The 23,333-nt window shown below is 44.9% G+C and overlaps 1 protein-coding gene across 2 annotated transcripts in view; it reads right to left on the bottom strand.

Moving 5' to 3' along the window:
* Positions 1-22,046, bottom strand: part of SMAD9 (SMAD family member 9) — a 63,066-nt gene extending 41,020 nt beyond the window's left edge. For both annotated transcript variants that reach the window (XM_054015276.1, XM_054015278.1), the window contains exon 1: positions 21,937-22,046. The gene's annotated coding sequence lies outside the window, so the exon portion shown is untranslated. The remainder of the gene's footprint in view (positions 1-21,936) is intronic.
* Positions 22,047-23,333: the final 1,287 nt, after the last annotated feature.

Below are 23,333 nucleotides of genomic sequence, written 5' to 3'. Positions count from 1 at the left end.
AGACGTGAGTTTCCGGGACACAACAGAATAGTCCTACCCCCAGTCTGACAGCCTCTGTGCTGTAGAGGATGAAAGTCTCGGGGAAGGAAAACATCAAAGTGAAGTGGAGGGAAACAATTTCATAGCTGGGACCTTCCTTCCAGATAATGTTGTGGTATCCTCTTGTGCTGAGGATACCTCCCCGGAGATGGAATACCAGTTATTGGGAAGAGACCGGTATTAGTAATGGGGGATTCGATCTTTAGAAATAGATAGCTGGGTTTGTAGTGACCAAGACAACCGTATGGTGAATTACCTGCCGGGTACAAAGACTGTGGATCTCAAGATACCTAGACAGGCTTATAGGCAGTGCTGGGAAGGAGCCAATGGTCATGGTACATGTATGCACCAATGACAGAGAAGGTCAGGAAATAGGTCCTGGACGCCAAATTGAGGCTGCTAGGTAAGAGATTAAAGTCCAGAACCAAGGTAACATTCTTTGAAATGCTTCCAGTTCCATGTGTAGGGCCAGCTAGACAGGCAAAACTGCATTAGGATATGATGGTGTAGGGAGGGTTATAGGTTTATTAGGAACTGCGGAATATTTGGGAAAGGGGGAGCCTATACAGGAAAGATGGGCTCCACCTAAACCAAAACGGAACCAGATTGCTGGCATGTAAAATTAAAAAGATCATAGAGGAATTTTTAAACTACGGGCTGGGGTAAAGCTGACAGGTGCAGAGGAGCACACAGTTTGGGCAGAGACATACCACAGGGGAGGCTGTATTAACAAGGATCCTCTATATCCTAGTAAAGAGAAGAGGATAAAATTTGATAAGTACAGGTAGGAACTGCAGAAAAAAAAACAGTCATATGACAAAAAGTCCCATTCAATTACATCAGGTGAAAGCAGACAACTAAAAAGTGACAAATTATATAAGTGCTTGTATACAAATGCTAGAAGTCTAAATACTAAGATGGGTAAATTTGAGTGCCTAGTATTAAGTGAGGATATTGATAGAATAGGCATCACAGAAATTTGGTGGAATGCTGACAATCAACGGGACATGGTAAAACCAGGGGACAAAAATATGTAGGAATTACGGAGTAGGTTGTGCTGGTGGGGGAGTGGCACTATATGTAAAAGAAAGCATAGAGTCAAATATACTAAAAATCTTAAATGAATCAAACTGTACCATAGAATTTCTCTGGATAGAAATTCCATGCTTGAAGAGTACAGAAGTAGGAATATACTACTGATGACCTGACCAGGCTGGCGATGGTGAGTGTGAAATGCCTGGGGAGGCTAGAGAGGATATAAAAATAGAGAACTCAATAATAATGGGGGATTTCAACTATCTCCATATTGTCACCTCAGGAGGGGATGCAGAGAGAAAGTTTCTAGACACCTTAAATGACTGCTTCTTGGAGCAGCTAGTCTTGGAACCCACAAGGGGAGAGGCAATTCTTGATTTAGTCTTAAGTAGAGCACAGGATCTGGCCCAAGAAGGTAAATATAGCTGAACCACTCGATAATAGCAACTGTCATATAATTAAATTTAACATTCGGGGTCGGGGGGAGAGAGAAATACCAAAGGAGACCAGCACAGTAATGTTTAACTTCAGAAAGGGGGACTACTGAAAAATAAGGAAGCTAGTTGAAACAGAAATTAAAAAGGTACAGTCACAAGAGTGAAATGCCTGCAAGCTGCATGGATTTTTTTTTAAACACCATAATAGAGGTTCAAACTAAATATACCCCCCAAATTAAAAAAAAAAGTAAAAAAAGACCCCAAAAAATGCCACCATAGCTAAAAACCAGAGTAAAAAGTGGCGATTAAAGGCAACAAAGCATCCTTTAAAAACTGGAAGTCAAATATTACGGGAGGAAAACAGAAAGGAGCATAAACTCTCAAGTCAAGTGTAAAAGTAAAATTAGGCAGGCCAAATAAGAATTTGAAGAACAATTAGCAAAAGACACAAAAACTAATAGTAAATTTTTTAAGTACATCAGAAGCAGGAAGCCTGCCAAACAATCCGTGGGGCCACTGGACGATCAAGGTGCTAAAGGAGCACTCAAGGAAGACAATGCCATTGTAGAGAAACTAAATGAATACTTTGCATCAGTTTTCACCACAGAGGATGAGAGGAAGATTCCCACACCTGAACCATTTGTTTTAGGTGACAAATCTGAGGAACTGTCCCAGATTGAGGTGTCAATAAAGGAGGTTTTGGAACAAATTGATAAATTAAACACTAATAAGTTTCCAGGACCAGAAGAAACTCAAGTATAACATTACAGAACTACTTAGTATGGTATATAACCTATCACTTAAATCAGCTTCATGTGATGCCGATGCTTAAAAAAAGGCTCTAGGGGCAATTCTGGCAATTACATGCTGATAACCCTAAAATCAGTACCAGGAAAATTGGTTGAAATGATAGCGAAGTACAGAATTATCCGAAACATAAATGAATATGATTTATTGGAGAAGAGTCAAGACAGCTTTTGTAAAGAGAAATCATGCCTTACCAATCTATTAGAATTCTTTGAGGGAAGTCAACAAACATAGGCACTAGGGTGATCCAGAGGATATAGTGTATTGGACTTTCAGAAAGCCTCTGACAAAGTCCCTCATGAAAGGCTCTTAAGCAAAGAACGCAGTCATGAAATAAGAGGGAATGTCAGTATAGATCAGTAACTGATAAAAGATAGGAAACAGAGTAGGAATACATGGTCAGTGGAACCAGCAGTATCCCCTAAGGATCTATACTGGGATCAGTGCTGTTCAACATATTCATAAATGATTTGGAAAAAGGGGTAAACAGTGAGGTGGCAAAGTTTGCAGATAATACAAAATTTGTCAAGATAGTTAAGTCCAAAGTAGTCTGTGAAGAGTTACAAAGGGATCTCACAAACCTGGTCAACAAACTGGCAGATAAAATTCAGTGCTGATAAATGTAAAGTAATGCATATTGGAAAACAATCTCAACTATACATACAAAATGATGCGGTCTAAATTAGCTGTTTCCACAATGACTCCCAAGATTTCTTTCTTGAGTGGTTAGTTCCTGAAAACATCCATTCAATGTGCAGCAGCAATCAAAAAAAGCGAACAATGTTAGGAACAATGTTGGTTGTATGCAGTGTGGTAGCCATGTCAGTCCCAGGACATTAGAGAGAAAAGATGAGTGAGTTAATATCAGAAGAGCTCTGTGTAGCTCAGAAGCTTGTCTCTCTCACCAACATAGGTTGGTCCAATAAAATATATTAACTCAACTACCTTGTCTCTCTAGGAACCATTAGGAAAGGAATAGGTGATAAGTCAGTAATCATAATGCCACCATATAAATCAATGGTACCTCCACACCTTGAATACTGCATGCAGTTCTGGTCACCCCACATAGGTGCTGGAACAAGGAGCATTGGGGATGTGGCAGCTTGAAGTGGTTTCCATCATATACAGGGTTTACAGTTTGGTTCAATGGCTCTCAGCAGCCCCACTATACAAATTGTTCCAGCACCCTGTCACCCTATCTCAAAAAAGCAAATATTAGAAATGGAAAAGGTACAGAGAAAGGCAACAAAAATTATCAGGGTACGGAAGAGTTTCCATATGAGGAGAGATTAAAAAGCGTTGAACTGTTCAGCTTGGAAAAGAGATGACTAAAGGGGGGGAATAATAGAGGTCTATAAAATCATGAATGATGTGGAGAAAAAGTGTCTTATTTATCCCTTCACATAACAAAAGAACTAGAGGTCACTCAATGAAATGAAGAGGCAAGTTTAAAACAAACAAAAGAAAGTACCGTATATACTCGACCATAAGTTGGTTCGTTTATAAGCCAGCCCCCACACAAGATGGATAAATAAAAATGGAAATTTTTTATTACCCATTTATAAACCGACCCTATAATTCAGGGGTCGGCAAGCTTTGGCTCCCGGGCCATCAGGATAAGCCGCTGGCAGGCTGAGATGGTTTGTTTACCTCGAGCATCCACAGGCACGGAGGTAAACCTAAGTAAACGAAGTGTCCCGGCGCGCCAGAGGCTTAGCCTGATGGGCCAGGACAGCAACTGGTGGGGAAATTTGGGGGGGAGAAGCTGGGGGTCAGGGGAGTAACCCCTGTGACCATCCCCCATATGCCCCCACCCCTAGCCTGGGACCCCACACTATCCCCAATCATCCCTTTCCACCTTAGCTGGGGCAGGCCAGGGGAGGTTGTCTCTGGTCTGGCTGGAGCTGCTCCTGCAAGCCGGGCGGCGCGGCTGCAGCCTGCCAACCCCAGAGCTGCAGCTGCTTTGGCGGCTAGGGGGAGAGCAGCGTGGCCAGAAGCGGAGAGACTCTGGCCCCACCTCTTCCCTTCTGACTCTGCTGGCTGTGCTGCCTCTCCTTGCCCCCTATGTTGGGGGGAGGGGCTGTGTCCCACCTTTCCCTCTCTATACCCGTTCATAAGCTGACCCCCTTCTCTGATGCTTCCCTTTTTTACTAAAAAAAAGTTCAGCTTATGAACAAGTATATACGGTATTTCTTCACGCCATGCACAGTCAACCTGTTGCCAGGGGATGTTGTGAAGTCCAAAACTATAACTGGATTCAAAAAAGAATTAGATAAGTTCATGGAGGATAGGTCTATCAGTGGTAGATAGATAGGTCTATTAGTCAAGATGGTCAGGGATGCAACCCCATGCTCTGGGTATCCCTAAGCCTTTGCCAGGTGCTGGGTCTAGACAACAGGGGATGGATTACTTGATAATTGCCCTGCTCTGTTCATTCCCTCTGGGGCACCTGGCAGTGGCTACTGTCAGAAGACAGGATACTGGGCTAGACAGACCTTTGGTCTGACCCAGTTGTCAGATATCCAGACTCTACTCTGCACACAGCTATTGAGTTTGGGCTGCTCCAAATTCCAGCCTCATGAGAGAAAACAAAAACCTGAATAGGAAGGAGCCCTGATGATGACTAGTGGATCAGGGCCAACAGTAGGAATGGGGAACCTAGAGAGCCAATGACTAAATCCTGCTGTATCAGTACGGTTGTAAGTACCTGCTATAGGCTGCTGGGGAAAATGGGGCACATTTTTTATCTGAGGGGTGTCCCCAGGCGTTAATGTATGTAAACAACTGTTCTTGATAAGGTAATGTAATTTTACAATTAGCAGATCTGAAAGCATACGCGGAATACAAACTTACATAGGTAAGAATATTGTTCTGAGATTTTTTTCCATTTTGAGCAAGGTTTTAAATAAACACATTAATCTCTTCCAGTCAAATTAAATAATTCAACAGTGACCTCAGCATGAGTCTGAACACTATTGTTGTTAGTGGGAGAGAAGCCAAGGGTACATGTATAAAAGCAAAAGCAGTGCTCTGCAGACCATGTGATGAAGTCTAAGATAAGGCTATATTGCACAATTTCCTTTCATGCTCCTTCATTTCTCTCTTAAAACAAGAATTTTTAAAAAATCTAAATGATCATACGAAGTATAAATGGTATTAAATGCTGCTTTTAGATATACATATCCTATACTGCTATTGACTAACATTAACATCAGAATAGCCTACTTCAGAGCTATTAGATTACAGAATACTGCAGGCTGCTCAACAGACGAAACCATTTGTTCCTGTGCCTAAATGTTCCATTAGGAAATACTTAGGCAGCCTCTCTGCTCTAGTGCTGTAAAGACAGAAATATGGTAATTCACCACTTAATTTAATTTAAACAATCTTTTAGGACCACATTCGTTTAAGAGATTAGCATCTCGTATCGAGCAACTTATCCTGGTAGGGGGTGCCTGCAGCACTGGTAGGGGGTGCCTGCAGTTCTAAAATGCTGTAAGCAATGCTTGAGTCGGACGTGTTTCCAGCATTGATGGTCTGACATGTTTTCCTATGCGAATGATTTGAGTCCATGGGAAAAGCGTGTCTCAACTCTGATGATCAAACTCTACAGTTTTACAAAGTCATGAGCTTTGCCATTTGAGATCCGGTGTTACCACTAGTTCTGGTCTCACTGTTTCTGAATTTCAAGCTTTGTGGTGATAGCACATGCAATATTCGTGTGAATGCCTTGCATCATTCAGTCAATAGTTACTTCCCTAGCATACCTCACTTTCCACAGAGCTCAGGATGGAAGGGTAAGACAGCATGAAGCCATCTTACTCTTCCACTGACTCCTTCTGTGATAGGAAGACCCTTTAAGAGGGATCCAAGGGCTGCTGCAGGCTACAGAATACCCTGGCAGTGCGGATCTATTGAAGCCATGCTGCTAGGGAGCCGGATACTAAGAGAAGAGGACTGCAGAGGATACAGAGCCATCATACGCTTGCTGTTTTGTGACCTGATCCAACTCCCTATGAAGTCAGTGAAAAGGTATCTAGTAAGTTAATGGAAGCTGCATCAGTTTGTCCAGTAGGAGCACACATCCCTGGCATGGTAGAGCCCTGCATTCAGGAACGGATCTTGGGAGTCTCAGAAAATTCAAGTAGCGCCCACCGAAAAAATGGTGCAGCCAATGGAACTTATTCCTGGACAGAGGACTCGCACAAGGCTTATGCATCACTTATGACCCATTTAAATCCAATTTTGAGGACTTTCGTGGTGCATAGACCTTGTGCTGATCTTCTACACAGGGGTGGATTTCACCGAACAGGTATAATCCTGCTCTTGTTGAAGTCAATGGGAAAAGTTCCACTGGTGTTAAAGGAAACAGGACATGGCTACAAGCTACTGTGTAGAGAGCAGAAGCCAGGTTTGCCTAATGCTGTATACATACATATCTACAGTAAGAACTGCACCCTACTACACATCCATCCAGGACACAGTGTTAGATTGTCTTGCTCTCACTGTACACCCAACCGACTGACTCACAAGCAGCCTGGGTACCAGAAAAAGACTGCTGTCATCAGTCTCGGTGTCACTGAAACAGCTAAATATGTGCACAGAGTAGATATTCTCAGAGGGCTGTCTAGACATACACTGTGCAGTGCTTTGGGATCACATATTGCTAGACACTGGGAAAGGGTGAATCTATAGGACAGCAACTAAACCGCTACAAGAATCAAATGGAAAAGAAACCATCTGCAGAGAAAATATCTCCAACATAAAAGACTGTGTGTTTAAAGCGATACTATCTGTACATTTCTTACATATTACTGTTACAGCTAACACCTCAGATTACTGTAACTAAAAGAGATCATAGGGAAAGAGTTTTTTCCCCCCAGAGGTTTTTCTAAATGTGTGCCTTTGAAATCACTTTGTGTATATTCTGTTTCATTGCAGTCATTTCTTTGTGCAGGTCTTTCACACAGCAGCAAAGGACAGAAAAACAATTTTTAAAATATGAAAGTGTGGTAAAGTCATATACATTTGGGTCTAAAATGAGTACAATGCTTTATCAAAACTAGCTCTTATATAATATTTTTCATCAGTAGGTCTCAAAGAAAGCAGGACATCAGTATCATTAGCTCTAGCTCTATTGTACAGATGGAAAATTGAGGCAGAGAGGTGAACTGAGATCAATGGCAGAACTGGGAACAGAATCCAGGTCCCTGAGTATAAGTCCAGTGCTGTATCCACTAGGCTACACTAACTCCCATAACAAGGTACAGTTGAGAGGCATGGAACTAAAGTTGAGGGGGTGAGGAACACAGAGAAACCATTTTGAAAGGGAAGAAAGGGAAACCAGGCAAGCAGACAGGACAGGAGGAAAAAAGCTGAAGGGAAGGAAAAACTGAGGTAAGATGGAAGAATCTTATTGCAGCTGCAGATTAAGCATGAAGATGAAAGGAGGCCTGCAACTGAAGGGAATTCAATGACCCATATACAGAGTTTATTTTTAAGTGGCCTGTATTTTGAAGCCTGTGAATTTCAATTTCAGACTATCTACACAGCTGAACACTAGGCCCCACCCTCCTTTGTCATTTACAATTTCTAAACCCTGCCGAACGTGTCTGAACACGTATACCCTTTAATCTAGCTTTAACTTGTTTATACTAACTGTGACTTGGGAGAAGGATTTTTGATAATGGTAATTCTAAACCTTGTCTTTTTGTCACATGCAAATACTAGCAAAGCACCTGGGGTGAAATCCTTGCCCTACTGAAAGCAATGCGGGTTTTGCTACTGAATTCAATACGGTCAGGATTTTACCCCAGAAATTTTACTCTTAAAGAATTCTCTCACTCACTCACCTTTGAATGACATGTAGTGTAATGAGAGAGATCTTCACTCCTTTCTCCCTGAGCACTGCAATCAGTCCTGGACCTCTTACCCATGATTCTCAAACTACTTCAGCTGTATGGTACTGCTAGTGACTCCCCATGCCCGATGGAAAGAGAATCAGCTGCTTCTACAGCACCAGACCTCTTAGCTCGGACCCTGCAGGGCCTTCTTAGGGTACGTCTATACTGCAATAAAAGACCCGCAGCATGGCTGCAGCTGGCCCAAGTCAGCTGACTCGGGCTCGTGGGGTTTGGGGTATGGGGCTAAAAACTGCAACGGAGATGTTTGGGCTCGGGCTGGAGTGCAAGCTCTGAAAATGCACGAAGGGGGTGGGTCTCAGAGCCTGGGCTCCAGCCTGGGCCTGAACAATACAATAGTGTTGCGGGGTTTTATTTCAACATAAACATACCTTTTAGGGGCTGGCATCTGTGAGTGAGGAGGAGGCGGCAGGTTCTCCCAATCTAGCAAAGAATCCACAAGATAGATAATAAGGCTAAATTAACTGTCTTACACAGCTCCTTTCACCATGGAACCTTAAAGGGGGTGAGAGTCTCAGGGCAGCTTCAGGCTGGGGCAGCAAAGAGCCCTTGAGCCAGTATGGAAGCACTCAGCATTCATGAAGACATCTCTGTGCCTCCAATAGATTCCCGACATCTGTGTAGGACTCACAGCACCCATGGGGGCTTCCGGACTCAACCCTCTGTTATGTCCACTGGGGTCAAATCGCCTCTCTCTGCACAAAGACTCGAGAGGAATTCTGGGCCTTTCAGATTTCTTTACATGGCATTCTGCCGAATCCTGTCATTCTTTAAAGTCTTTCCATCCACTTACTGCTGATTCACAGAAACAGGGCCCAACCTGCAGCCCTTCCAAACCCCACTGTAATCAATAGTAGCTTCAGATACAGAGCTTCCAGGATCAGGCCCAAAGTAAGTATCAATTGTCTTCATCTGAGATGGATATTGCTCTGATCTTACAGTTTACTGCTGTGATGGGAGGAGCAAAGCAAGAAAATCACTATGGACCCGTAGTGAGGCAGAGTGGCCTCCCTTCACTACGGATGGGGTTAACTCCCCATGGTGGGAGTAGCTAACTCTGCCCCGCCCCTCTTGCAGGAAGTGCACAGGCAGGACAGGAAGTATAAGAGTAGGGCTCTGAAGCTCAGTTGGGGCCAGACTGGAGAAGGAGGCAGACGGTCCCTCCCAGAGAGCTGAGCCCTCAGCAGAATCCAGGAAGAAAGTCGTGGGGAAGAAGGTCTACCCACTGCCCCAGGAGACAAAAGACCCTGAGAAGACACCGGAGTAAGGGTCGCCTGACTGTAAATCTGAGAGCCAGAGCTCAGCAGCGACAGAGCAGCACCAGCCAGAACCAGTAGGAAGTAACCCCGAGAAACAAGAGGTTGGTCCAGTTGCACTGCCGGGATGTGAGGCAGCAACGGCATGTTTCCCTGTGGCAGGATCGCCCACTCCTCCTAGGGCCCGGGGCTGGGACCTGGTGGAGTAGGTCCCCTTAGCCTCTGTCCCCAGTCTGGTATGCGGTCCTGGACACACACTAAGCTTTAGGCCAGAAGGCTGAAGTCAGACTGTTGCTGTTTGCCCCCGTCAGGAGGCTGAGGGCCATAGACTGTTTAAGTACTTAGCCCTCTAGGCATGGGCTAGACCCATAGACTACTGTTCACCCTGGCCAGGAGAACAGGACTACTGGCTCATTGGGGTGTGCTGAACCCTCCTTCTGGAGACCTGAACTGCTATTCGGCCAACTTGCATGGTCGGGTCAGACCACCTGACGTACATCCGGTAGGCGTGCGGACTTCCCGATACCACCAGAAGGCAGTACCCTTGACCCCGAGAGGGAAGAACAAGGTGGTGAAGAACTCAGGCATCATCCCACCCCTGAGTCAAGGGGTTGAGCCAAGGGCTAACCAGAGACCACCCCACAGAAGGGGGACAGAAAGAGACCCCACTGTGATGGACTCGTGGAAAGCCAGCAACGGCTCCTTCAACAGCTGGGCAGTCAGCACCAACAACAGAGTTGGGGGCCCAGCACCAGGAGGAGCAGCAATGCCTGCAGCAGCTCACTACCCTACTACCGACACCTCTTGCCCCTAACCCTGGTGGAGAAGCGACTCAGACTGGCCCCGCAGTGCCTGTATGCCTGGCTAAGATGGGCCCCAACAACAATCTGGAGGCCTTTCTTGTCATGTTTGAGTGGGCCACTTCAGAAGCCAACTGGTCCCTTGAGCAGTGGGCCACCCTTTTGGCTCCATACCTAATGGGGCCCAGCCTAAGCTGTGTACCACGGACTCCTAGTGGCTGACGCCCAAGACTATGGGTGCCTGAAAAGTGATGCCCTCGACATCACACCCAAGACGTATCAGCGACAACTGTGCAGAAAGACGTACCCACCCGGGGCCAGGCTGAGGATGGTTGCACAGCAGCTCACGGATGCACGTTGGTGGTGGTTACAATCTGAGGGCTTGTCTACACTTACAGGAAGATCAACGCTGTGACGATCGACGCATCAGCCATCGATTTTGCGGGTCTAATGAAGATCCGCTAAATCGACCGCCAATCGCTCTCCCATTGACTCCTGTACTCCACCTGATCGAGAAGAGTAAGGGGAGTCGACGGGAGAGCGTCTCCCATCAACGTCGCGTAGTGTGGACCCCGTGATAAGTAGATCTAAGCAACATCGAGTTGAGTTACGCTATTCACGTAACTCAAATTGCATAGCTTAGATTGACTTTTCCCTTTAGCGTAGACAAGGCCTGACTGGCATACCAGGGCCAAGGTCCCCGACAGGTGGTGCTGGAACAATTTGTGCACATCCTCCCACCACAAGGAAGCATATGGATCCTTTGCCACCGGCCAGCGACCCTGAATGAGGCAGTCACCCTCATGAAGAATTTTTTGGCCGTGAGATCCCTGTCAACCCCGGAGCTTGTGCCTCCACCCTAATGACTTCGCTATCAAGAGAAGAGAGGACCCAAAGCCAGTGAACAGCCCCAGCCCCGGCCCAAAATGCTGCAACAGACGAGACTTCGCCAACCCCCAATGATCACCTAGAGCATCTAGGTGAACCACCATGCCCTCGGACATAGTGAGGAAATCCCAAACCCCAGGCGAGCAGACCTGCTCGACAAAACCCGAGGACAGGCCCAGGTGCCCTGAAATTGGCCCATGTTTCACCTGTGGCCATTTCGGCCACCTCCGCCGGGAACATCCAATAATGGGCTGTATCTTCGGACAGGTCTTGACCGGGGAAGCTAGAGTCCATAAACAACCCTCCGGCAAGCTGATGATCCCGGTGGAGGTTGGAGGGGTGCAGGTCTCCGCACTCAGACTTGGGGTCTGGGTAGACCCTCATCCGCCAAGACCTCATTAGGACCCCCAGGCCCACAAGAAGGGATCATCTGCCTCCAGTGCATTCAGAGGGATGTGAAGCCCTATCCCACTGCTCAAGTCACCAGGATGGTAAACAGTGAAACTAGGACCATGACAGGCTCTGGCCTTGAAGCTGGCATATCCAGTCATCCTTGGCTGCGACTGGGGGTGAATCATGGAGGTCCCATGCACCGCAAATCCCAAGTCCAATCATCAAGAATTGGCGTTTGAGGGAGACCTCCTTGAAGGGAGATGCCCAGTGACCCGACCTGAGTGTCCGGGAATGTCAAGATAGTGAGCTTGACACTGCTGACAAGGGAAACACCCCGTGCAACCCTGTGATGAAGAGTTATAATATATGGAGATATACCTATCTCATAGAACTGGAAAGGACCCCGAAAGGTCACCGAGTCCAGCCACCTGCCTTCACTAGCAGGACCAAGTACTGATTTTGCCCCAGATCCCTAAGTGGCCCCCTAAAGGATTGGACTCACAACCCTGGGTTTAGCAGGCCAAATGCTCAAACCACTGAGCTATCCCTCCCCAAGTTGTCAAATTTGGGGGCAGGTTTTGGCCAAGATCAGGAAGACCCTCATACTTAGTCGAACCTATGAGCAGTCAGCATCAATGGGAGAGTCACGGAACCCTGCTGGGCAGCACAGTACCCCCAATTCGAGATAACTGGTGACGCCTATACCACATTGACCACAACCCCCAGATGCAAGAAACCCGGAATCAGTTGGTGGTGCCCCGGTGCCACCAACAAGCCATTCTGCAACTTGACCATGACGTCCACACCAGGGGACACTTGGCCACGAGTAGGGCACTACCAAATTCATGGCTGTGAAAAATATGTCACAGACCATGAAATCTGGTCTTTTGTGTACTTTTATCTATACTATAGGGTAAAAGTATACAAAAGTAGAGTGTTTGTCAAACTGAGGATCCTGACCCAAAAGGGACTGCAAAACTGTTGTAGAGGGGTTGCGGTATTGTCCCCCTTACTTCTGCACTGCCTTCAGAGCTGGGCGGCCGGACAGCTGTTCTCCGGCTGCCCAGCTCAGAAGGCAGCGCAAAAGCGAGGGTGACAATACTGCAACCCCCTCTTGGGTCGGGACACTCAGTTTGAGAAATGCTCACTAAACTTTACATGTTTATATTTTGCTGTTTTTAAATACATATTCATCCTTTGTTACAACACCATGCAATTTAAGATTTAAATATTTGAAACCATTTAATTCAAGATTTTTAAAATTCTATGACCATGAAATTTACAAAAATGGACCATGAATTTGGTAGGGCCCTACGTATGTTGCAGAAGTTTCCCCCAAAAGTCCTCCAACATTGGGACCAATTCATCCCACCTCTACTACTGGCCATCTGGGAGGGTCCCACAATCATCAATAACAACAAGGAGTCTGGTGGCACCTTAAAGACTAACAGATTTATTTGGGCATAAGCTTTCGTGAGTAAAAACCTCACTTCTTCGGATGCATCCGAAGAAGTGAGGTTTTTACTCACGAAAGCTTATGCCCAAATAAATCTGTTAGTCTTTAAGGTGCCACCAGACTCCTTGTTGTTTTTGTAGATACAGACTAACACGGCTACCCCCTGATACTTGACAATCATCAATGCAGTTCCCCCCCCTTTGAGCTGTTGTATGCCTAGGGGCCACGGATGTGGGAGAGCTGGGAACAGGTACCGTCCCCATCACAGGGCTTCCTGCAATGACTTGCAGCCATGAGAGCAGCTGGTGAGAGTAGGGGGTCTTAGCGAGAGAAATATTTCCACAGCGCGCAGAAGGCTAAACAGCAGACCTATAACAAGGGAGCCCGGGAGAGAATCTTCAAGCCCGGTGAGAGGGTCGTCCTCCTGCTCCCCTCAGATGAATCAAAACTGGTAGCAAGGGCCCTGTGAGGTCATCTGCCAGGTGGGGCTGGTCACCTATGAGATCTGGCAACCAGACAGGAAAAAGAAACAGCAAGTCTACGATATAAATCTCCTATACCCATGGCAGATTCGAGAGGGGCTGCTGGATTGCCCCATATGTCCCAAAGCAAGACTTAGGACCCCCATCCCGACGGACTCCGGAGAGCCACAGATTGGGAACAACCTGACCCAAGACCAATAAAGGCAGGTCAGGAGTCTACTAAAGGTGTTCCCCAAAACCTTCATAGCCTGACCAGGATAGACCACCTTTGCGCAGCACAGGAGATTGACGACGGCAGGGAAGATTGTCGGAGAGACCACTCGGCCCCTGCTGCAACGAACATGGGAGATAGTGGAAAAGGAGGTACAGGCCACGTTGGACCTGGGGGTGGTTGAAAGGTCCCAAAGCAACAGCCCCATCGTCCTCATCCTGAAACCTGACAGGACCCTTAGGTTTCTAGATTTTGGGAAGGTAAATGCCATATCCAAGTTTGAATAAGTCGGCTGAATAGCAGTTCAAGTCTCCAGCAGGAGGGTTCTGCATACAACAATAGTCTATGGGGCTGGCTCTCTGGGCGGGGCTAAGCACTTAAACAGTCAATGGCCCTCAGCCTCCTGACTGGGGCAAACAGCAACAGTCTATGACTTCAGCCTTCTGGCTTAAATGTTAGTGCACATCCAGCCCCTCATACGGGGCCAGGGTCAGGGGAACCCAGGCCCACCCTATTCCACCAGGTCCCAGCCTAGTAGATATATAAGTAGCACAATTACTCAGAATTATCTCCCTTTGATTGTACTGGCCTTCTGGGTATTAAAGTATTACCTTCCTAGGGAAACTGGTGTCCATGTCTATACATAATGAGCCAGCTTGGCTTCACCAAGGGCTGGTCTACAAGAAAACTTACATTGGCATAGCTATGTCTCTCAGATGTGTGAAAAATCCACGCCTCTAGGAGAGATAGCTATGCCAATTTAACCCTCCTGTAAACAACATGAGGTTGATGGAAAGATTCTCCCATTGACCTAGCTACTGCCTCTCGGGGAGGTGGATTAACTACAGTGACAGGAGGACCTCTCCCATTAGCATAGGTAGTGTATACACTGAAGCGCTACAGCAGCGCCACTGTCACACTTCAAAGTAGACACTACCTACGCCGACAGAAGGGGTTCGCTGGTTGCTGTAGTTAAACCACCTCCTCCAGCAGCAGTAGCTTGGTGGATGGAAGAATTCTTCCATTATCCTAGCGTTGTCTACACGGGGACTTAGGTCAGCTTAACAACACCACTCAAGGGTCTGGATTTTTCACACCCGACTGACATAAACTGATCTAGTTTTCTAGGGTAGACCGGGCCTTTGATGCATAGCTGGGGCTTAATTCTCCAGCTGAACCTCAGATATTGATTTCAATCAATGATCTAGACCTTCACCAGAATAAAGAACAAGGGCCCAATCATGCAGTCCTTGCTGAGGCAAAACTTCCATTTGAAGCCAATGGGAAGTTTTGTTTGATTAAGGACTGTTGGGAGTGGCCTCCCGAGACCAATGAAAGAGGAGGCTTAACCAATTATTGCTATTATTTATTAGTGTCTAGACTCCCCAGATGATAGCAGGACCCCTTGGTGAATGGCACTACAGATACACACAATAAGAGAAAGTCCCTTCCCCAAAGAGTTTACAACCTAAATAAACAAGACAGACAAAGACTGGGAAAAAGGAAATATTATCCCCATTTTACAGGCAGGCAGAGTCCCGAATTCCTTGCATACCAAGCATTCCCATCTAAGTTATAGCAATGTCCAACATTGTTTCTAAAAATGAAATGGTTGAAAAAATTAGAAAAATAGAGTTAATGTTTTTTAAAATAAATGCTGGCCCTTCTCAAACGAGGTGCACATCGAAATGCCATCAGGACAAACACTTACAGGAAGAAGGAGACTGCAGAAGTATTTCAGTGTCAGAGCTGAGCTAGTGTATTTCCATACTAATCAGATCTTGTAATCCTTGTGATCAGTCACAGGTTTCCTGGAGATTTTCCCACACAACCATTTTAGGAAAAGGAATAGCTCGGAATTAGATGTTCAACATATTGTAATGGAGATATATGTAAAGAGCTGTTATCTATCCTGTACTTAATGTGGACTTTTCATTTGGAGGATATTTTAGGTGGAAAATTTAGTATCTCAGGTCCCTAGAACACAATGTACTATTTGATCTATACTGTGCAATAAAAACAAAGGTACTAGATGAAGCAAATGTTATATCTTCATAAGTGTAAAATTTTCCACCTTATTACAGAAGAGATTTTGGGCCCAATTCGGTGAGGTTCTACAAGGTGCTGAGAGCCTTCAATTTTCCCTGAAATCAGGGGAAACCAAAGGTGTTTGAAACCCTTCAGCATCTGTTCAGCATTATGTTAACACAGTGTGATGTGTTTTACAAAGACATGGTTTGGTGTAGCTGAATGCAAAACAAAATACAGATGAGGTTTCTAAATTCCAGAAGAGAGAACTTTCAGAAGTGATTCCAATCTGATCGACAGCAGATACAAATAAAGTAGCTGTAATTCCATCATCCTCCATTTTCTCCTAAGCACACAAAGTTTAAAGTGCGTATAAGGATGCAAAGATTTTTTTCTTCTTTTCAGTTTTTTTATATATATATTTTTATGTACAGAAGAGATTTCAACTTCCCATATTAGCAGTTTTCCACTGAATCACATTAGCGTTGCTCAAGTCATATCACATTCAAATAGGTTTTTCCTAAATGGCTTTCATTGTGTATTACTATGGAAGATGATAATGTAATAAGACTGTCATACAAGCTTGCCTGCTTGAGCAGCCACAGTACTCTGCACTAATGAGTGCTCTATAGCATGGAACCCCATGATACCCTTTGGGGCATCCACAATCTCTGCCTGGTGGGGAATTAGATCCAAATATGCCAGTAACAAGGAGGAGTGTTGAGCGCAGGCGGGCAGTGGAGTTATTTGCCTCTGTAAAACAGGACCAATGGCAAGGACTCCATCACCAAAGAGACCAAGTAACAGCAGCTCAGAGGCTGCTGAAGGTGGACTGGGCATTTTCCACTTAGCTCCTGCATAACACAGCTGGATAAGCTCAGGCTTTATATGGGATTTGAGTATTTCATTATAACATGGCTAAGGACCAACACAGCTGGGCACCCATCCATCCAGGTACGTATATAGTCCCCATCAGTGGCACACCTGCGCTTCCTAATGACTTCAATTGGAGTTCATTCCCTCTAAAAATCAGGGTGTTTTTATAAGAGACAACATGTGGCATTAGGTGCTTAAATTTAAGCACCTGAAGTGTGAAAGTGTCGGCCAATGTCTTATTTTCTATTTCAGGCAGCTTCATACCATTTTAAGGATTTCACAGTTAAGTTAAACAATCTAGAAAATTAAATGCAAAAAAACAAAACAAAAAACAAAATAAAGAACAAACCCCCAAAACAATTCAACTTTATTGAATTTTGGTGACTTCCTAGCACAATCATTTGCATTTAAAAGTATTATTTACACACTACAGTACAGTTATCAAACACTCCACTGCAGAAGCGTAAACCAAATCACGCTCCACGCCTCTCATTGCTTACAGAATAGAAGCATAAGCAAGTACAATGCAATAGAGAACAAACAACAGAGTACCAGCTAATGGTGATAGACCTACTCTTGCTGCCAGTGAAACCTGGGAATGGGGGGGGGGGGGAAAAGGAGGCCTAAAACTGAACAAACATCCTGATTTGTTTTTAAATGGACCACAGCTCCCATATGAGATCTGAAAGTACGAAGCTTAAATTTAGTGTGAAAGAAAGAAGGAAAGCTGGTGTATAGAGATTCCAGAGGGCATACTTGTGTGGAGACATGACTGAAGCATAGCGGAAAAGGAACAGGATTTTGGCAGTGGTGTTTCTGATGGGGAGCAGACATGAGGATGCTGGAGAGCTTGAGGCTGCAGTATCAAAGATGGAAAGTTGCCGCAGCATGGACTAATGCTGTGGCAGCAGTGAAAGAAAGGAAGGGAGGAATTTGGAAAGTACGGTAAAGAAAGAAAAAAAAAAGAGACCAGATTTAGCTGAGGATCTGAGGAAAGAGAGCGAAGTCAAAGTTGTCGCCAAGAGTTCGGATGAGGGGAGGATAGTGATGTTATTGACAATGACAGAGAAAGTGGGAAAAGATACAGAAATTGCATTCCTGCTCTGAGAACAGTGAGGATACACAAAGGTGTTCCTAATCAATGGGGGCGGGGGGAGCAGGGCAGTATAGGGTGAATTTTGCAATCCCAACCTTAAAGTCAACCACCAGAATGATGGGGATTAGCTCTGTGAAGATGTGTTGCATTTGAAATTAGGTTGGAAAGAAAAAGCCAAAAAAAAATTCTACATCTGTGCGCCTACTGAGGTGCACAGGAGTCCCCAAAATATATCTGCCTGGAAGAGTTACACCTCTTTGCCGCAATCCTGATTCTGAACTTAAAGAAACAGTCTATATCTGGTTTGTATAAGGTGTTGCAACAATTCTTGCAGAAACCTTTAATGGTGAAAATCACATCTGTCTAAAGCCACATGCATCTGCAACACAAATCTGGTTAATTAGCTTAATTCTAATTCAAATGTATTTACTAGAAAGGATCTTAGTAGTCTTGGTTCCAATCCTGCAACTCTTTAGTATTGCTCTCTTGAGTAGAGGTTGCAAGATTTTCAGTTAACTAAAAATAAACAATAGATTTTGCACTGCATTCTCAGGAGCAGTCCCAGATTCTTTATTATAAACACCTTTTCATAAATATTAATCTTATTATTTGAACATGATGCAAAAAAAATGCCAATGAAAATGAGTTAGGTTATTTTTTTTGAATGGTCATTTTATGAAACTGAATTCTGTTTCTAGTTTTTTCTTATGCCAAATGCTCTCAGACAGTACTAAACCAGCATAAAGCTCTCGTTGTCATTTACTTATTATTTTGTGCTGCTAATGTACAAATAAACATTCATATTATTGTTTATACCAACCGCCAGCAGGAAATCAGACAGTCAGGAACAACCACCAATTGCATACATGGTTTTTTTGCTATATTGTTTTAATTTAAAATATTTCCCATGCTTTCTTCCCCCCTCTGCACTTATTTCCAAAGAATAGTTGGAGCAAACAGAATCTATACAAACGCTCATTAGTAATTGTTACATTATATTATTTGCAATGGACAAATTACTCCAAAGCACATTTTCTTCCTTTTGGCCAGCTTTAGTCTCTTAATGTCATTTAAATCAGAAGGCACAGTCCAGCTGATCCTGGATTTGCTGCTAGCTACTGTCACGAGTAGTAATACTCTACTTAGTGCTCTGGTTAGAGGTCACTAATAATTAACAGCTATCCTCCTCAGAATTAAACAAGGGGAAAATAAAACTTTATCAAGATGGATTAGCCTGGCCACTAGAATTACAACAGTTTAGTATTCAAGAGAGAGGATTGTTGGACACACTATCTCCCTGACTGATAACAGCAGATAGTTAAGATGAAGAAAGTTTGTAAAGAAAAGAAGGGGGGAGGGGGAATTAACTGTCCAATGTTTTGTGACATCTTTTATTGTGAGTGTATCTAGTCTGATTCCAGGGGTTTAGGCCCAATTATGTTGCCACTGAAGTCAATGCGAATGCTACCACTGATTTCCAATGGGAGCAGCATCCAGACCTTCGTGATATTTGATTCTTCTAAACATATTTCTATCCTCAACATATGTTTTGGGCATATATGTATGTGTCTCTTGGATTTGGACAAATATGTTAAAATAAGATACCTACCTATCACACAAGCGCATTGTGAAAATGAGTGTATTAAGGCACTGAGGATGTACACCATTGTATTTTATTTCAGTTTATACATAAATAAAAGCATCTATCCCAGACTCTGGGTACCTTTAATAATTTTACAACCTTAATTACCACAGTGAGTGGTAATAAAATACACTAGATCCATATTTTAGTCATTTTTGCAAAACTGCTGGTGTTTCTAAATGTCAGGAATAAAGTGAAGAAGAAAACATTTACCTCTCCCTCTCCTAGAAAAGCCAGACAGAGATGAGAAACTGAAACCACTGTAGACCTCAGTAAACATATAGCTATATATATTTCTCAACAAATTTCATTTACCAAAAACTCTGCTGATATATACTTATTTGAACTGGTATAACAAAGGAAATGTCGTAAAAATTACTTCCCTGTTTTAAAAGCAAATAGGAAACAAACACAAACCAGCCAACAAATAAAAAGAACAGGAGTACTTGTGGCACCTTAAGAGACTAACAAATTTATTTGAGCATAAGCTTTTGTGGACTACAGCCCACTTCATCGAAAGCTTATGCCCAAATAAATTTGTTAGTCTCTAAGGTGCCACAAGTACTCCTGTTCTTTTTACGGATACAGATTAACAGGGCTGCTATTCTGAAACCAGCCAACAAATGTTAGCGCAGATCAGCAATGGCATTGGTACCTATCAAATCTAAAAGAAGGGAGTCGTCTGGCTGAATAAAAAGGATGAACTTTGAGAGATGACAGTTGTCCAAGCTGTTGCTATGAGGATTCATTGTGCTCACAGACAAATTTTACAGTACTTCTTTTAGATTACACCACAGAAGATTAGAAGATAATGTGCTCCTAACATTTATAAGCATGTTCTTACGTGCATCTCATTTATAAAGTACTGAATCTTTGTCTTATCTGCACTGTCCTTCCTGCACAACCCCAAACCTGAATACAGTCCAAGAATTTGTACCTTATTTCCTACTTCTAAGAGTTTAAGGGAAAACTCATTCATTGAGAGGTTGCCTATTTTTTGTCAATAATTTATTTTTTCCTTATATCTATTTAGACTAAACCAGGGGTTCTCAAACTGGGGGTCAGGATCCCTCAGGGGGTTGTGAGGTTATTACATAGGGGGGTCACGAGCTGTCAGCCTCCACCCCAAACTCCACTTTGCCTCCAGCATTTATAATGGTGTTAAATATATAAAAAAAACTGTTTTTAATATATAAGGAGGGGTCACACTCAGAGGCTTGCTATGTGAAAGGGGTCACCAGTACAAAAGTTTGAGAACCACTGGAGTAAACATTTAATTATACATGTATTCTTCATTTTCATTCACATTAATGAGAATCCTTTAAAGCAAGTACCATTGGTAACAGTTCATATACATTTAGACTGAAAGTACACATATCTGGAAGTCACCCACTATATTATATAACAATTTAGAAATTGAACCAACTATGAATTTCCTCCATTTACAGCTGTCCAGGCTTGCTTTAAAAAAAAAAACAAAAAAAAAAAACAAAAAAACAAAAAAAAAAAATCAGGCGACTTCCCATAGCTGAGATTATTGTTTTGGAAATCCTGCTCAATGGCACTAATTGCTTGTCCAAAAGACACTGATCTGATTCAGATTGATATGCTAGTTACACAAATGTGTTAACAAAATTTGACAAATACTGATGTCTCATTGGCAGGTATTTCCAGTAGCAAGATTTCTAGACTACAAAATGAAATGTGACGGGGAAAAGTGTTTCAAAATGTGCCATGTGGGTTTTTTTCCGCTAAATGAGAAGGAAAGAAATCATAATAGTGGGAAGACATGTCAGCGTTTAGCCATCCATAAAAGTGTTTTTCCTTGTGCTCCTCCTTTCGATCACAATACTGGCGTCAGTTTGTCTCCTGTATCTGTTTTCCCCCTCCCTCCCTCTTGCAAATATCTGGCATAGGAACAGCCAGCAAAGAGGGGGAAAAAATCAAGTATTTTAGCACAAGGAAACAATCCGCGTAGCAGCCTAAAAACACTTGAGAAGCACATTCTTAACTTTGTTTTTAAATGCCTACAAGGTAAGTACAATACAGAGCAATTAAATGGAAGAGATCCACGCGACCACCCCATGGGAGAGGCCATTTCTTTCATTGCCTCCACTGGACTGTAATTATAAAGCCCTGGATAGAGGGGCGTTTTCTTCTGGGTCAGCACGGGAAAGTGTGCCCCGAATCAGTGCCTGGCCAGCTAGCGATGCCTGTGCAGAATCGGCAGCCTCCACCCCAGGCGCACACACCCTGCTGCAGCTGATCTGTTTCGGGACAGGCAGACAGGCAGGGAGCGCGTTCCCGCCTGTGCTCACGGCCAGCAGGACACTGACAAAGGTCCAGTCCCGTCCCCCCCCAGTCTCCCCATCTCTCCTGCCATGCAAACGTGCCAGTCTCGGCACCTTCCTCCCAAGGTGCGGGGCGTGCACGTGCCGCAGGCAGTCCTGCCAAGGGAGAAGTTTGCAAAGCCGCGGGAGGTTTGCAGGCAGCCTCGGCCACCCCTGGCCGCGGGGAAGCTCCACGCCGCGTCTCCGGCTCGCGTGGGGAGGGGAAAGGAGGCTCTTACCTGCCGCTCGCGCCTCGCCCGCGTGTCTCTCTGCGGCTCGCACAGCCACTCGCTGCCGCGGCGGGGACGGGGCTGCGGCAGGGGCCAGCAGCAGCAGCAGTCCCGGCCGGCGTCAGTCAGGCTGGAGCCGCCGAGCCTGTCTTAGTGTGCCGAGCTGGAGCGCGGCCAGGGGGCGCGTCTGCCTCGGTGCCGCCCCTGGGCGCTGCCCACGCCCACCGCAGCCGCGCGGGGGGGTCCAGGGCTCCGCCGGACTCCTGCTCCCCCTAGGGGGCCCCTTCTCCGCTCCCCACCAGCGGGTGCTTGGCATTCAGTGAGGGGAGCCCAGCGTGCTAGGCGCTGTACAAACAGGCACCTCTGCCCCAGGCCCCAGCGTGCTAGGCACTGTACAAACCCTAAACAAAAAGCTTCCCAGAGCCCCCTTCACTGGTGTGTTTCACTCTCCCGAGGGGCTAGGACTTAACTTGGGTGCTTGGAGGGGGCTGGAGAATCCAGATGGCTAGTGTGATTCAGCCCCCAGCATCCATGGCGGTTGGAAAGGCAGGGAAGTTAGCTGTAGAGGATAACCAGTGGGTCACCCCCTTGCATCCCTCTGCCCAAAGCAGGATCGTTCCCTGCAGAGGGTTTCACCTACTCACTCACCTGTCCCAAGCAATGGCATTTCCGTTGTGACTCTCATTCCCACCCAAGGTAATCCTTAATGCTGAGGGTACATTTGTAATGAGTTTATTCCTAATGCATCCAACATTAATAGACAGCCATGTGTTTGTCAGTATGTTGCAACAGAGCGTGTTATAAGAGTGTTTATAAAAGGCATTAAACCATTTCATCTTTACCCCACAGTAGACAATGTTCTAGTGCTCTATATGCAGCACTAATATACAATGGGACAAATTACTGCTGGGGTGACAGAAGTCTGTTGGAAGGCGAAAGAGGTTCTGAAGGGCCCCATTAGCACAGTCGTCTAGGAGTCAAAAGCGCAAGGGGTCGGGGCCAGCTAGTATTGACAGCAATACTGCTCCTCTTCACCCCAGAAGCCCTGGAGGCATTATACTTAATACAGGCATAAGGCTTTTCTTCTCCACTGCTGGAGCACGGGAGATCCTACCTCTACCGCTGAGTGCATGAGGCTCTCGGGGTCTTCCTTCTGCCCTTGTAATACAAAATATGTTGTAAATAACATCAAAGCACATTTGTAAGGGAGTTTTGGATTGTTACATCAGTTTAAGAGATTAAATTGTCCAGACAAGATCATAATTTGTAAACCAGTTAATATTAGCAGATATATTACTTATCTGTAATACTTAGGGTGACCAGATATCTGGATTTTATAGGTTTCAGAGTAGCAGCCGTGTTAGTCTGTATCCGCAAAAAGAACAGGAGTACTTGTGGCACCTTAG

This window comes from Malaclemys terrapin, chromosome 1, assembly GCF_027887155.1.
Source record: "Malaclemys terrapin pileata isolate rMalTer1 chromosome 1, rMalTer1.hap1, whole genome shotgun sequence".
NCBI classification, from domain to species: domain Eukaryota; kingdom Metazoa; phylum Chordata; order Testudines; family Emydidae; genus Malaclemys; species Malaclemys terrapin.
Note: the sequence above shows the minus strand (reverse complement) of the source record. Positions and strands in the feature narration are given on the sequence as shown.